This window comes from Spinacia oleracea, chromosome 4 (genome assembly GCF_020520425.1).
Source record: "Spinacia oleracea cultivar Varoflay chromosome 4, BTI_SOV_V1, whole genome shotgun sequence".
NCBI classification, from domain to species: Eukaryota; Viridiplantae; Streptophyta; class Magnoliopsida; order Caryophyllales; family Amaranthaceae; genus Spinacia; species Spinacia oleracea.
The window spans coordinates 115029507-115043019 of NC_079490.1; the positions used below are offsets into that span (position 1 = coordinate 115029507).

At 35.0% G+C, this 13513-nt stretch overlaps 1 long non-coding RNA gene across 1 annotated transcript; it reads left to right on the forward strand.

Moving 5' to 3' along the window:
- Positions 1-3839: 3839 nt before the first annotated feature.
- On the forward strand, positions 3840-6992 carry LOC130459707 (uncharacterized). The gene is made up of 2 exons (XR_008919289.1): positions 3840-4411; positions 6715-6992. It is a non-coding gene; the product is annotated as an uncharacterized lncRNA (long non-coding RNA).
- Positions 6993-13513: the final 6521 nt, after the last annotated feature.

Consider the following 13513-nt stretch of genomic DNA (forward strand, 5'->3'; position numbering starts at 1 on the left):
CAGTTATCGATAGATTTATTGAATTCGAGAAGACTAAATCAAGAGTTCCTCCATCGATTGTTTTGGGATATTTTTTGTGACAAAACTACATCACGAATCTAAGGGAATATGAGAAATTTGAGTTACATAAATGGTTGGTTGTATCAGATTGATGATGAAGAAGAATATGTGGAATATAATTCACCTTGTTTTTGCCGCCAAACAATTGGACTGAAATTTTGGCGCTTTGGGCGAAATTTTACTTCTCTCACTAACTTTGAGTTGGCGCCAGGTAAAATAATGGTTTCCTTTTTTTTTCTGTTGTTTTTTCCCCACTTTTGAGTTTATTATTATTAAATTCTTGGTATAGTTTTTAAAGCCTCTAGTAGGTATAGTCCAAGACTTTCTCTACACAAGAAGGGAAGAGGGACGGACTGTTTGAAAGAAAGCCAATATTGGACGTGGCAAAAGCATATAATGTCCTACTTGTTGAGCTTGTGGGGACACAAATGAATATGATTATTCTTTGTGGGCGCTAAAATCCGCCCCATTACTCAAAACTGTCCTATTATTTTCCTTTATTTTTCATTAGTACCCTTAATTAATCTTAGTTTCCAATTCTCTCACACCACCCCACCACCTCCGGCCACCATCGCCGGCCACCACCATCACGTCGTAGGCGATAAAATGGCCGAGTTTCACAAGAGTTTTTTTTTTTTTTTTTTTGGTTCGAATTTTTTTTAGAAACTTACGCATTTTTAGCTTGTACCATGGTACATGCTTATGAATTTTAAGTTTGTACCATGGTACAAACTTATGAGTTTTTAGCTTCGACCATGGTATTGACTTATGCAATTTAAGCTTGTAACATGGAAGGAGCTTAAAATTCATAAGCCCGTACCATGGAAGGAGCTTAAAAATCATAAGTCTCTGTTTTTTTTTCCGATTACATTAAATCAAATGCAACAACAAATCAAAATCTTAAATAATATAGACTTATGAATATTTAGCTTGTACCATGGTATAGGCTTATGAATTTTTAGCTCCTTCCATGGTACAAGCTTAAACTGCATAAGTCAATACCATGGTCGAAGCTAAAAATTCATAAGTCTGTACCATGGTACAAGCTTAAAATTCATAAGCCTGTACCATGGTATGAGCTAAAAATTCATAAGTTTCTAAAAGAATCTCGGGACAAAAAAAAACTCTTGTGAAGACTCGGCCATTTTGTCGCCTACGACGTGATGGTAGTGGCCATCGATGGTGGCTGGAGGTGGTGGCCGACGGTGGTGGCCGGTGGTGGTGGTTAGATTTGGGCGGGTATATGGGTAAATGTTGAATGAGGGGGGTAAATAAAGAAGGGTATATTGGTAAATGAATGGGGCGGTAAATAGTAAGCCCCTATTCTTTTTTTATTTATTAACTACTCCCTCCGTATTATCTATTTTTTTAAAAAAAACTATTCCCTCCGTATTTATTTAAGGGATACACTTGGTTGGGCACGGATATTAATAAGAAAAATTGAACGAAATAAAATAATAAAGCAAGTGGGATTGAGTAGATATTTTAATAAGGAAACAAGTGGGGACCATATCATTTTGGGGGTGGGAGGTGAGGTGGGTTTATGAAATTATTTGTTTAATACGGAGTAGGATGGTAAGTCATAGGATAAATTAGACATATTATTTAATTAAATGGTGGAGTTGATAAGTTACTTAAAATGGCAAATGCATCTCTTAAATAAATACGGCCGGAAAAAGCAAATGTATCCCTTAAATAAATAAGGAGGGAGTAAATGTTTAGCCCGTGTAATTCAAGATTTCTATTAAATTGTTAAGTTAAAATAAAACTTAAGTAAAACTCCTATATATACCAACTCCTATATTTTATATATTAGGTTAGATTAGTTTTTGATTTTGTATTGAATTTTATCTTATTTATTTTTTAATTATTAGAGTGTTTGGTTTTGGATTGCATATGCGTGTAGACACCTACTTTTGTCCCCATTCCCGAAAGGGAAGGTTCGATGATGAGAACATAAATCTCCACTTGGCAACGCATCTCCTATAACATAGCGAATCTCAAATCACCCTTTCATTTCAGCCAAAGCTTCCATTTATAGAAACCTGCTAAAAATAGTAGCTGCCGTAAAAGGTAATTGTTAAAAGTAGTAAGAATAAAAAGATAGAAACCTGTCAGAATTAGGTGTTGCACTCCAACATAAATCCTAAAAGAGATAGAAATTGTAAAAGGAATTCTATTCCTATCGCAATTCGATAAAAGAGTTAACGTATTAATTAAACTCATAACGAACCTAGAGTTCGTAAAGGGCCCAGACGCATTCCGTCGTAAATTGATACGCACCAAATAACTCGGATTAAGTCTCTTAAAGGACTGCGTACTCTAGAGTCCAATCTGACAAAGAATTCTGCCCAGATCCTATTTTCAACGCCCAGCCCTGGGCGCCGAAATCTTTGACGCCCAGTGCTGGGCGCCGAAAATACCTGGGACGGATTCTTTTCCTAATCCGTTTCGCATTCATATTCCTGAAAATCTATCTTTCTACGCCACGTTTTCCTATAAATAGACCCCTAAAGCCGACGTGAAAAACACAACACAACACACAATTCATAATCTGAGTATTGACTCCAACCCTAAGCCTAAGCCTCACGCTGCGAAATTGATCCCGCGTTCTGTCGCAATCGACCCAAAAGTCAAAAAGAACGTATCATATCCCTTGTAGCTGATGAATTAAGCCTAAATACTGGAACACTGCTCAGAAACCCGAGATTCGTTAAATAAAAGGAGAAATAGCAAAGTCAAGTGGTTAGTTTTCTGAGAACCGTGACGCACCTCTCAAGGGTGTGTTGTAATGTGTCCCTTCGCATGATTTAATCGCTTTCATCACCCTTTTATAAAATTCTTAAACTATTAATTTGATTGATCTATCACGCCTAATAAAGAATAATACCTTGGACAATTGAATTATCATGCTAGGTACCTTAAATCAATCTAAATAAGATAATCACGATCGGTTTAGTATTATGTGTTGCATATTGCTAAAATCAATTCAGAATAGTTTAATAGTTTAACGCATGTCCCTTCAATTATTTATGCTGAGCTAGTAAGGATAACCTGCCTCTGGAGTTATCGATGAGCACTCCTCTCGGTAGTTACAGTCCCCCGAACTCTCAATCTCTGCCCTGCGGGTGTACGTTGAGCGATCCCCACACCAGGGATCACAAGGGAACCTATGGCCGTCGTGGTCGAACATAATTGCACTCCCTTTATGTCACGATAACCGGGTTTTGTCAATTTTTCTCATTGTCGTTAAAAACTGAATGGCGACTCCTATATTACTAGTCGATTGGGTGTAAACTCACAAGAAATCTAACTACACTTGATCTGACGACGTCACGTCCACGAGGGACGAGGTCATGCATTAGCCTCGTGCTTTTTCGACCCCCTCACAACGCGTAATATTAGTAACACTACAAGAAAGCGGTTGATTACCAACTGCATTTACCGACCGCCATAAAAGTAGTCAGTAAAACTAAATTTATCGACCGGGGAAAAAACAGTGGGTAATTTACCGACCGATTGATGAGCGGTCGGTAATTTTTAAATTTTTAGAAACCTTGAATGTGCCACATAAAACATGTAAACGGTTTGAAATGATAAGTTAGGTTCCTTAGCTCAAAGTTGGGCGAGAAAATGACATTTTAGGCAAAATATAACCTATACCGACCAAATAAGCCTAACATGTGAATAAATACATTTGAATGTGTCTTAGCAAGTTAAAAAAAAGCTTATAAAACATGTAATAAGTTTAAAATCTACCCTTACACTACAACAAAGTTGGGCTATAGCAACGCTGCTTTAGCAACAATTTTATTAATGTTGCTATAAGTATGTTTATAGCTACGGTTTCATGTTGTTGATAAAGTTACATTTTAAATATATAGCAACGACATGTAAATCGTTAAGTTGAATAAAGTATAAATGGGTTAAAAAAAAAAAACTAAAGTCGCTTACTAAAACTAAAAGGAAATTTTCATTGAAGCGGGTTTGAGAAACTAAGAGTGTTTTTTTTCTCACGGTTTTAACCTAGATTTACAAAACTGATAATCATATCTTCGATTGTTCTTCTTCTTTTTCTAATCGCCGTTCTCCTCCTTCTCCTTCTCCTTTCTTCTTTATTAAATTTAATTTCATCATCAACTAGTTGCTTGAATTTCAAAATTGGGCACCTTCTATTGATCTATTTTCTATAATTGAGTTTGGAATTCGTTAGATTGGAATTATCGTTGATTTGGTTTTGCGGGTTAACAATTGATTAATTGATATATTAAATTGAATGGGCACCTTCATCTAGGCTCACAAAACTATTCATCGTCACTTTGACTATTTGCCGTTCTTCAACGAAACTTTGGTAAGCCTCCTTCTCCTTCTCCTTTCTTATTTATTTATTTATTTATTTTAATTTCTTCATCGTCATCTCTTTGCTGAAATTTCGAAAATTGGGCACCTTCTATTCATCTATTTCTTAAAATCTGCTTTCGGATTTGTTTGATTGAAATTATAGTTGGTTTAGCGAGCTAATAATTAATTGATATATCGAACTAAACGGGAACCTACATTTAGTTGATGTAATTGAGTTTTGGATTATGTATGGTAGGAAGAGAACAGTATTTTAGGTTTTCAAATTAGTTGTTGTGGTGCTTTATGTTTTCGTTGCAGTTGTGGATTCCCTTTTTTTGGGGCTGTTTTGGTGCTCTTTTTTTTATGTTTTCTGGTGCAGTCAGGTTTGCAGGGTGTTGGTTCTGTTAATGAAGTAGGGTGTTACTTGTTTCTTGCCGTTCTTTTGTTTGTTGGAGCCCTAGTTTTCTGTTCTGGGTGATGAGATGTTTGTGCACTATAGGTCTTGATGATTCTTTTGCAGAGGATTCTATTGAGGGACAAATTTATGCTTTTGGTGTTTGATAATCGTGGAATTATGGTGTTTGATGATTGTGAAATTATGATATAATTAGGAAGTAAGAACACGTCTTATTTGTGGATTATGACATAATTAAGAAGTAAGTCTATTCTTGTTTGTGACAGTCATGTCTCCCCTTGCCTTAAATTCCTGACTGCTACTATATACTATTATGACTAGGTATAAGTTCATGTCTCCCTTGTGGTTAATAGCCACACGCTCTAACTAATTCAGCTATTCAAGCTTGTAGGTGCATTTACCTAATCAAAACTTCAAATTTGCTGGAAAGATAACTGAGATTAACAAGTTTTCACACAAATTCACCAAAATATTCTACGACCTAAGCATAAAATCATTTGCCAAAATTGGAAAAACGAACTTGTACGAACTTGTACGAACTTGTCAGAGAAAAAGCAAGTAAAAGTAATGGGAACTACATAATTCATTATCCTAAAATTAGTGAGAATTAATGAGAGAAGTTCCGGAAAATAGGAAGTTTATGGAGAGAGATGGAATGAGCTAGAACTTCAATTTTTCTTGGAATTTTGTTGTTCAAATTGTTTGTGCTTGTTTATGTATAGCGGAAGCAGGAAACTTGTAAATGAAAAAAAAAATAACAAGAAAATAACCTAAAACTGAGTTCGTTTTGGTCTGTTCTGCTTGAATTTTTTTGTAGCTGTTATGTTCTCAGTTAGCAGATTTTGATATGCTAGTAGTTGTTCTATTTCCGCAAGGGTAGCTTCTGTTTGCTGGTGTGTTCAAGCAGTATTACAGCAAGTTTCTTTTGGGCTGAGTGGTTTTCAGCTGCAATTCTGCAAGTGTTTTGTTCAGGTAGTGGGGGGGGGGGGAGGTTATATACAGTATGACTTGTACATACTTTCAAATATTAGAGATTAGCTAGTACTTCTTTGTTCTAGTATCTCTCAAACAGACTCTAGGAAAACCATAGTAATACACATGTTTATCCAAAATTTTGCACATCATAGCCCTAGAAATAGGTTTATTTTTAGTAGGCAAATCTTCTCCTGTCCAAGTGTGAGTTTTGAGGGATTTGGTTTCAGTAGCTTGAATAAAAATATGCACCTTCTCTTGAGGATTGTCTCTTCGAAATTTTCGTTGAAGTACATAGTTATATTCTGGTTGCATCTTCATCTGGATTACGTTTTTCATTTTTTTCCATGCTATGTACTACGGTGTAGTTCTTTAGTCATAATACTCCCTTTGTATAAAGTACAGAATATAGAGTACAGACCTCCCTAATTTTTTCAATATCTAATGATAAATGCTATTAATAATAACTTATATCCAATTCCCAGTTTAGTTCTGCTTTGCTCAATAGCAATTCTGGTCTTTCTGAGCTCTAATCATGTGACTTTAATGGTTGCATCTTATAATACATGAGCTCTAATCATGTGACTTAAATGTGTTGGTCTAATCAGGTGCTGCTGTTTTCTTATAATGTGTTAGTATACCATGCTAAATATGGTTGTGTTCTAGTAATGTTGAGCAGTTTGTGTCTTTTGGAAGTTGGATTTGTACTAGATTCGGTCTCTCTAGGAAACTTTCATATGAAATTAGGTAATTTAGATGTGCTCCTCGTTTAAGTTTCTCCCTATTTCTTTTTTCTTTATCCTTCGGATCATGTGTTATTTGCTAGTTTTATTTCACTTTTATGTCATCCATTAATTGTATTATTTCTTTTTAATTACATGCAATAATTTTTCTTATTATATTGACTATCATTTTTCTGTTTACAGGATGGTAGGAAGAGCATAGATCGAAGTTCATGTGGACTGAGTTTGGACGAATAAATTAAATGTTAGATAAATTCTAGATTTCTTGAACTATTAGTTCTTTTTGGAGATTCATTAGCTTTCTTAATTGATTTATTTATATTATAGTAATGGTTTTTTTATTAGAATGATTGTTAAGGATATTTTATTTTTAAATTTTATTTCTTGACAAAGAGAACAATGAAAATTTTATTGTAAAAAAAAGTAAAACTTAATTTGAAATTAGAGTTTTACTTTTGAAATAGTTGGATATTTTGGCATAATATTTTTAATTTTAATGAGCTACCAAATAAATATATATGAAATTGTTGCTATAAGTTTGTGTTAAAGTGTCGCTAATCGTATCAAGAAAAGTTGCTATAGACTCACATAAAAGTGTCGTAATAGTTGTGTCAAGAAATGTTACAAAAGATTCACATAAAAATGCCGCAATAGTGTAGCAAAAAGTGTTGCTATAAAGTCATGTAAAAGTACCGCAATAGCTATAGCAAGAAATGTTTCTATAGACTCTAAAAGTGTTGCAATATTAGAGCAACAAACGTTGTCACAGATTGTTGTTAGTGTTGCTATACATACTAAAAGCGTTATCTTAAACATTAAAAGTGTTGCTTGAAATCCTAAATAATTGTTACTAAAACTCAATAACTGTCGCCTTAGATATAATAAAACTGTTGGCAAAAGCTAAAAACCGTTGCCTAAGAAAAGCGTTGCTAATGATATCTATGGCAGCAGTTTTATAAAGTTCTTGCCTAAGGTACCATAACTGTTGCTATAGAGTTATAGCAGCCCACCTATTGGCAACGCCATATAAACCGTTGCTATAGGTCTATGGCAACATTTAATGGATCTTTGCCAACACATTTAGGCCGTTGCTATATCCCTATTTTGTAGTAGTGAATTAGGTCCTTTAGTTGAAAAATGGGAGCGAAAATGCCTTACTTTAGCCTATATATGACCTATATCGAACAAATAAGACTTAAATGTGCTTAAATAGATTAGAATCAGTCTTAGAAACCTTGAATGTGCCACATAAAACATGTAAAGGGTTTGAAATAATAAGTTAGGTACCTTAGCTCAAAGTTGGGCGAGAAAACGACATTTTAGGGAAAATATGACGTATAACGACCAAATAAGGCTTTCATGTGAGTAAATACATTTGAATGTGTCTTAGCAAGTTAAAAAAAAGCTTATAAAACATGTAATAAGTTTAAAATCTTCCCTTAGGTCCTTTAGTTAAAAAATAGAAGCGAAAATATCTTAGTTAGCCTATATATGACCTATATCGACCAAATAAGACTTAAATGTGCTCAAATAGATTAGAATAGTCTTAGAAACCTTGAATGTGCCACATAAAACATGTAAACGGTTTGAAATGATAAGTTAGCTTCCTTAGCTCAAAGTTGGGCGAGAAAATGACATTTTAGGCAAAATATGACCTATAACGACCAAATAAGCCTTAAATGTGAGTAAATACATTTGAATGTGTCTTAGAAAGTTAAAACAAATCTTATAAAACATGTAATAAGTTTAAAATATGCCCTCAGGTCTTTTAGTTGAAAAATGGGAGCGAAAATGCCTTGGTTTAGCCTATATATTTATATGACCTATATCAACCAAATCAGGCTTAAATGTGCTTAAATAGATTAGAATTTGTATTAGAAACATTCAATGTTCCACATAAAACATGTAAACCGTTTAAAATGATAAGTTAGGTTCCTTAGCTCAAAGTTGGGAGAGAAAATGACATTTTTGGCAAATATGACCTATAACGACCAAATAAGCCTTAAATGTGAGTAAATACATTTGAATGTGTCTTGGAAAAATGGGAGCAAAAATGCCTTGGTTTAGCCTATATATGAACTATATCGACCAAATAAGACTTAAACGTGCTTAAATAGATTAGAATCGGTCTTAGAAACATTCAATGTTCCACATAAAACATGTAAACCGTTTAAAATGATAAGTTAGGTTCCTTAGCTCAAAGTTAGGCGAGAAAATAACGTTTTAGGCAAAATATGACGTATGACGACCAAATAAACCTTACATGTGAATAAGTACATTTAAATTTGTCTTAGAAAGTTATAACTAAGCTTATTAAACATGTATAACTTAAATGTGCTTAAATTCAAAAATGGGAGCGAAAATGACTTGGTTTAGCCTGTATATGACCTATATCGACCAAATAAGACTTAAATGTGCTTAAATAGATTAGAATCGGTCTTAGAAACCTTGAATGTGCCACATAAAACATGTAAACGGTTTGAAATGATAAGTTAGGTTTATTAGCTCAAAGTTGGGCGAGATAATGACATTTTAGGCAAAATATAACCTATAACGACCAAATAAGCCTTAAATGTGAGTAAATACATTTCAATGTGTCTTAGAAAGTTAAAACAAAGCTTATAAAACATGTAATAAGTTTAAAATCTTCCTTTAGGTCCTTTAGTTGAAAAATGGGAGCGAAAATGCCTTGGTTTAGCTTATATATGACCTATATCGACCAAATAAGACATAAATGTGCTTAAATAGATTAGAATCGGTCTTAGAAACATTGAATGTTCCACATAAAACATGTAAAACGTTTAAAATGATAAGTTAGGTTCATTAGCTCAAAGTTGGGCGAGAAAATGACATTTTAGGCAAAATGTGACCTATAACGACCAAATAAGCCTTAAATGTGAGTAAATACATTTGAATGTGTCTTAGAAAGTTAAAACAAAGCTTATAAAACATGTAATAAGTTTAAAATCTTCCCTTAGGTCCTTTAGTTGAAAAATGGGAGCGAAAATGGCTTAGTTTAGCCTATATATGACCTATATCGACCAATTAAGACTTAAATGTTCTTAAATAGATTAGAATCAGTCTTAGAAACCTTGAATGGGCCACATAAAACATGTAAACGGTTTGAAATGATAAGTTAGGTTCCCTAGCTCAAAGTTGGGTGAGAAAATGACATTTTAGGCAAAATATGACCTATAACGACCAAATAAGGCTTAAATGTGAGTAAATATGTTTGAATGTGTCTTAGAAAGTTAAAACAACGCTTATAAAACATGTAATAAGTTTAAAATCTTCCCTTAGGTCCTTTAGTTGAAAAATGGGATCGAAAATGCCTTGGTTTAGCCTAATATGACCTATATCGAACAAATAAGACTTAAATGTGCTTAAATAGATTAGAATCGGTTTTAAAAACCTTGAATGTGCCACATAAAACATGTAAATCGTTTAAAATGATAAGTTAGGTTCATTAGCTCAAAGTTGGGCGAGAAAATGACATTTTAGATAAAATATGACCTATAACGACCAAATAAACCTTAAATGTGAGTAAATACATTTGAATGTGTCTTAGAAAGTTAAAACAATGCTTATAAAACATGTAATAAATTTAAAATCTGCCCTTAGGTCCTTTAGTTGAAAAATGGGAGCGAAAATACCTTGGTTTAGCCTAAATATGACCTATATCGACCAAATATGACTTAAATGTGCTTAAATAGATTAGAATCGATCTTAGAAACATTCAATGTTCCACACAAAACATGTAAACCGTTTAAAATAATAATTTAGGTTCCTTAGCTCAAAGTTGGGCGAGAAAATTACATTTTAGGGAAAATATGATCTATAACGACCAAAAAAGCCTTACATGTGAATAAATACATTTAAATGTGTCTTAGAAAGTTAAAACTAAGCTTATTAAACATGTATAAGTTTAAATCAGCCCTTAGGTCCTTTAACTCAAAAATGGGAGCGAAAATGCCTTAGTTTCCTAAATATAACGGAAAGCACAGGAATCACCTACTATAATTCGTAACGAACTTGTGTAAAAGTACAAGAGCTCAATTTTTTTGTCCCTTAACAAAAGTTCCTTATTTGTTATGCAAGTTGGTTTAATATATTTGTTATGCATGAGAATTCTTTTAGGAAAAATATGAAAAAAATGTTGCTGAATGCCGTGAAAAAGGCATTGATAAAGATCCCAACCAAATCTACTTTGAGACAGTAGGTGGGAGAAAGAAGGGAAAGGTTCCCGGCCTGGGGAGTGGATCAACTCTATACTTTGCACCATCTAGAAGGGGTGGTAGTTCTTCTAGCTCATACACCCCATCTATTTATTCTCAACTCTCGATCAACACGTTTGGAAGAGACTCCACAACAGTTGACTCAAAAATCCATTAAGCTTGAAACAACAAAAGCTCAGATGCTAAAGGCTATGGAGGACGATCAACTTTTGAGGCAAAGGGAGAGAGAAGAAAGAGAAGAAGAGCGACTAGAGCGCGCGTCAAAGGGAGAGAGAAAGGGAGAGACAAGCGAGAAAATAATATGCCGCCCAGATGAAAAAGACAATGGTGTCTTAAGAGAGGATGTTCAGTCAATGTACCGGTTTTCCTTTCTCGCAGTCGCAGGACCCTCGAGATCCAACTGGCGGCGGGCCACCTTTGTGTTAGGTAGTTAGTATTCTTGTATGAGTTTGAACTAGTTGCAACTTTTCTTTTTGAGTCCTATATATTATGAATGTATTAACATGTTTAAACAACATCAGGTGTATTATGAATTTTGTTGTATGACTTTGAACAGGTTTTATATAACATCAGGTTTCATACAATTTTATAGGATTTATATAAATTCGTATATATACAGGCATATATAAATGATCATGACTGCAATATGATATTTACATACAAATTTACCGACCACTACAGGCAGATTACATACCGCAAAAATAATTCCTAATTAAATACTTAAATAGCGACTACAATTAAAATTTAGCGACTGCCTAATCGGTCGCTAAATTACCGACTACAAATCCAGTCACTAATTAGTGACCGTCTTAGCAGTCGCTAATTTAGCGACCGTTTAGGCGGACGATAATTTAGGGACCGCTTTAACGGTCAGTAATTTAGTGACTGCTGAGACGGTCGCTAAATTAGTGACTGCCTAAACGGTCACTAAATTAGTGACTGCTGAGACGGTCACTAAATTAGTGACTGCTTTTGTAGTCGCTATTCCAGTCGGAGTTTCCTTAAATACCGTCCAGGTGAACACTGATCACCCTTTTGCGACCGTTGGCGGTCGCTAAAAAATTCACCAACTGTTTTGTTAGGTTATGAATAATATAAACAATATAATTCATGCGGAAAAACCATAAAGCCAGGAATCCAAATTAATTGCCACATAGCGGCTCCCGAACCGAACAAGAACAAGTTTAGGACTACAAATGTCGCCCCTTCGTCGATAGTCCACAACACGTTCGGATCTGCCTAAGATTCAACCAACTAGAATATTCTCTAAGGTATTATGTGCACTCGGGAAACTCACAATAAAGTTAGGCAAATATTAAATTCTCTCTTGAACTTAATGTATTAGAATACTTATGAATTGTATTATAATTTGTGATCATGAACCACATATTTATAGGGTGGAAATAAAGGAGTTTGAATTCTACTAGGAATCGAATAACTAAATCCATTAGAATTCTAGTTAGATAATATCATTAGAATTTTAAGTTTAATCAAATACCTAAGTATGTCAGATTTAACTAAACCATCAAATTGAGTAGAATGAGGAAAGCACGATTACTTGACAAGCAAATAATCCCAACCGGCCAAGGTATTGCATGCGTGGCCTTGAGCCCACGCTGCTACGCAGCCCGCAGCCCCGCAGCTCGCAATCCCACGAGTGGGCGCTGCTGCTCGGCCCATGCACGCTGGGCGCTGGCAGCAAGCACGCGACCCACTTCGTTTGGCGCTGCTGCTGCTCGACCCCTTAGCCTCGCTGCTCCGCGCGCGGGCTTGCTGGGCGCTGGGTCTGGCGCTTGCGCTGGGCCTTGCGTCTCGCAAGCTTGTTTGTCGATCGGTCATACTTCGCGCTTCCGATTTGTTTTCCGATTCCTGAATTCATTTCCGATTCGAACAAATATTTAATATTTCCGATTCCGGAATTTATTTCCGATTCGAACCAATATTTAATATTTTTTATTCCGGAATTTATTTCCGATTCCGGCAATATTTCTGATTCCGGCAATATTTCCGTTTCCGCCAATATTTCTGATTCCGCCAATATTTCTATTTCCGATAATATTTTCCGATACTTACCATGTTTCCGTTTCCGACTACATCCACTGTAGTGTTATGAATAATATAAACAATATAATTCATGCGGAAAAACCATAAAGCCAGGAATCCTTATTAATTGCCACATAGTCAATTAGCATAATTAGGATACATACAATGTTATGCGTGCCTTCCCAAGCTGCTCCCGAACCGAACAAGAACAAGTTTAGGACTCCAAATATCGCCCCTCCGTAGATAGTCCACAACACGTTCGGATCCATCTTAGATTCAACCAACTAGAATATTCTCTAAGGTATTATGTGCACTCGGGAAACTCACAATAAAGTTAGGCAAATATTAAATTCTCTCTTGAACTTAATGTATTAGAATACTTATGAATTGCATTATAATTTGTTATCATGAACCGCATATTTATAGGGTGGAAATAACGGAGTTTGAATTCTACTAGGAATCGAATAACTAAATCCATTAGAATTCTAGTTAGATAATATCATTAGAATTTTACGTTTAATCAAATACCTAAGTATGTCAGATTTAACTAAACCATCAAATTGAGTAGAATGAGGAAAGCACGATTACTTGACAAGCAAGTAATCCCAACCGGCCAAGGTATTGCATGCGTGGCCTTGAGCCCACGCTGCTACGCAGCCCGCAGCCCCGCAGCTCGCAATCCCACGAGTGGGCGCTGCTGCTCG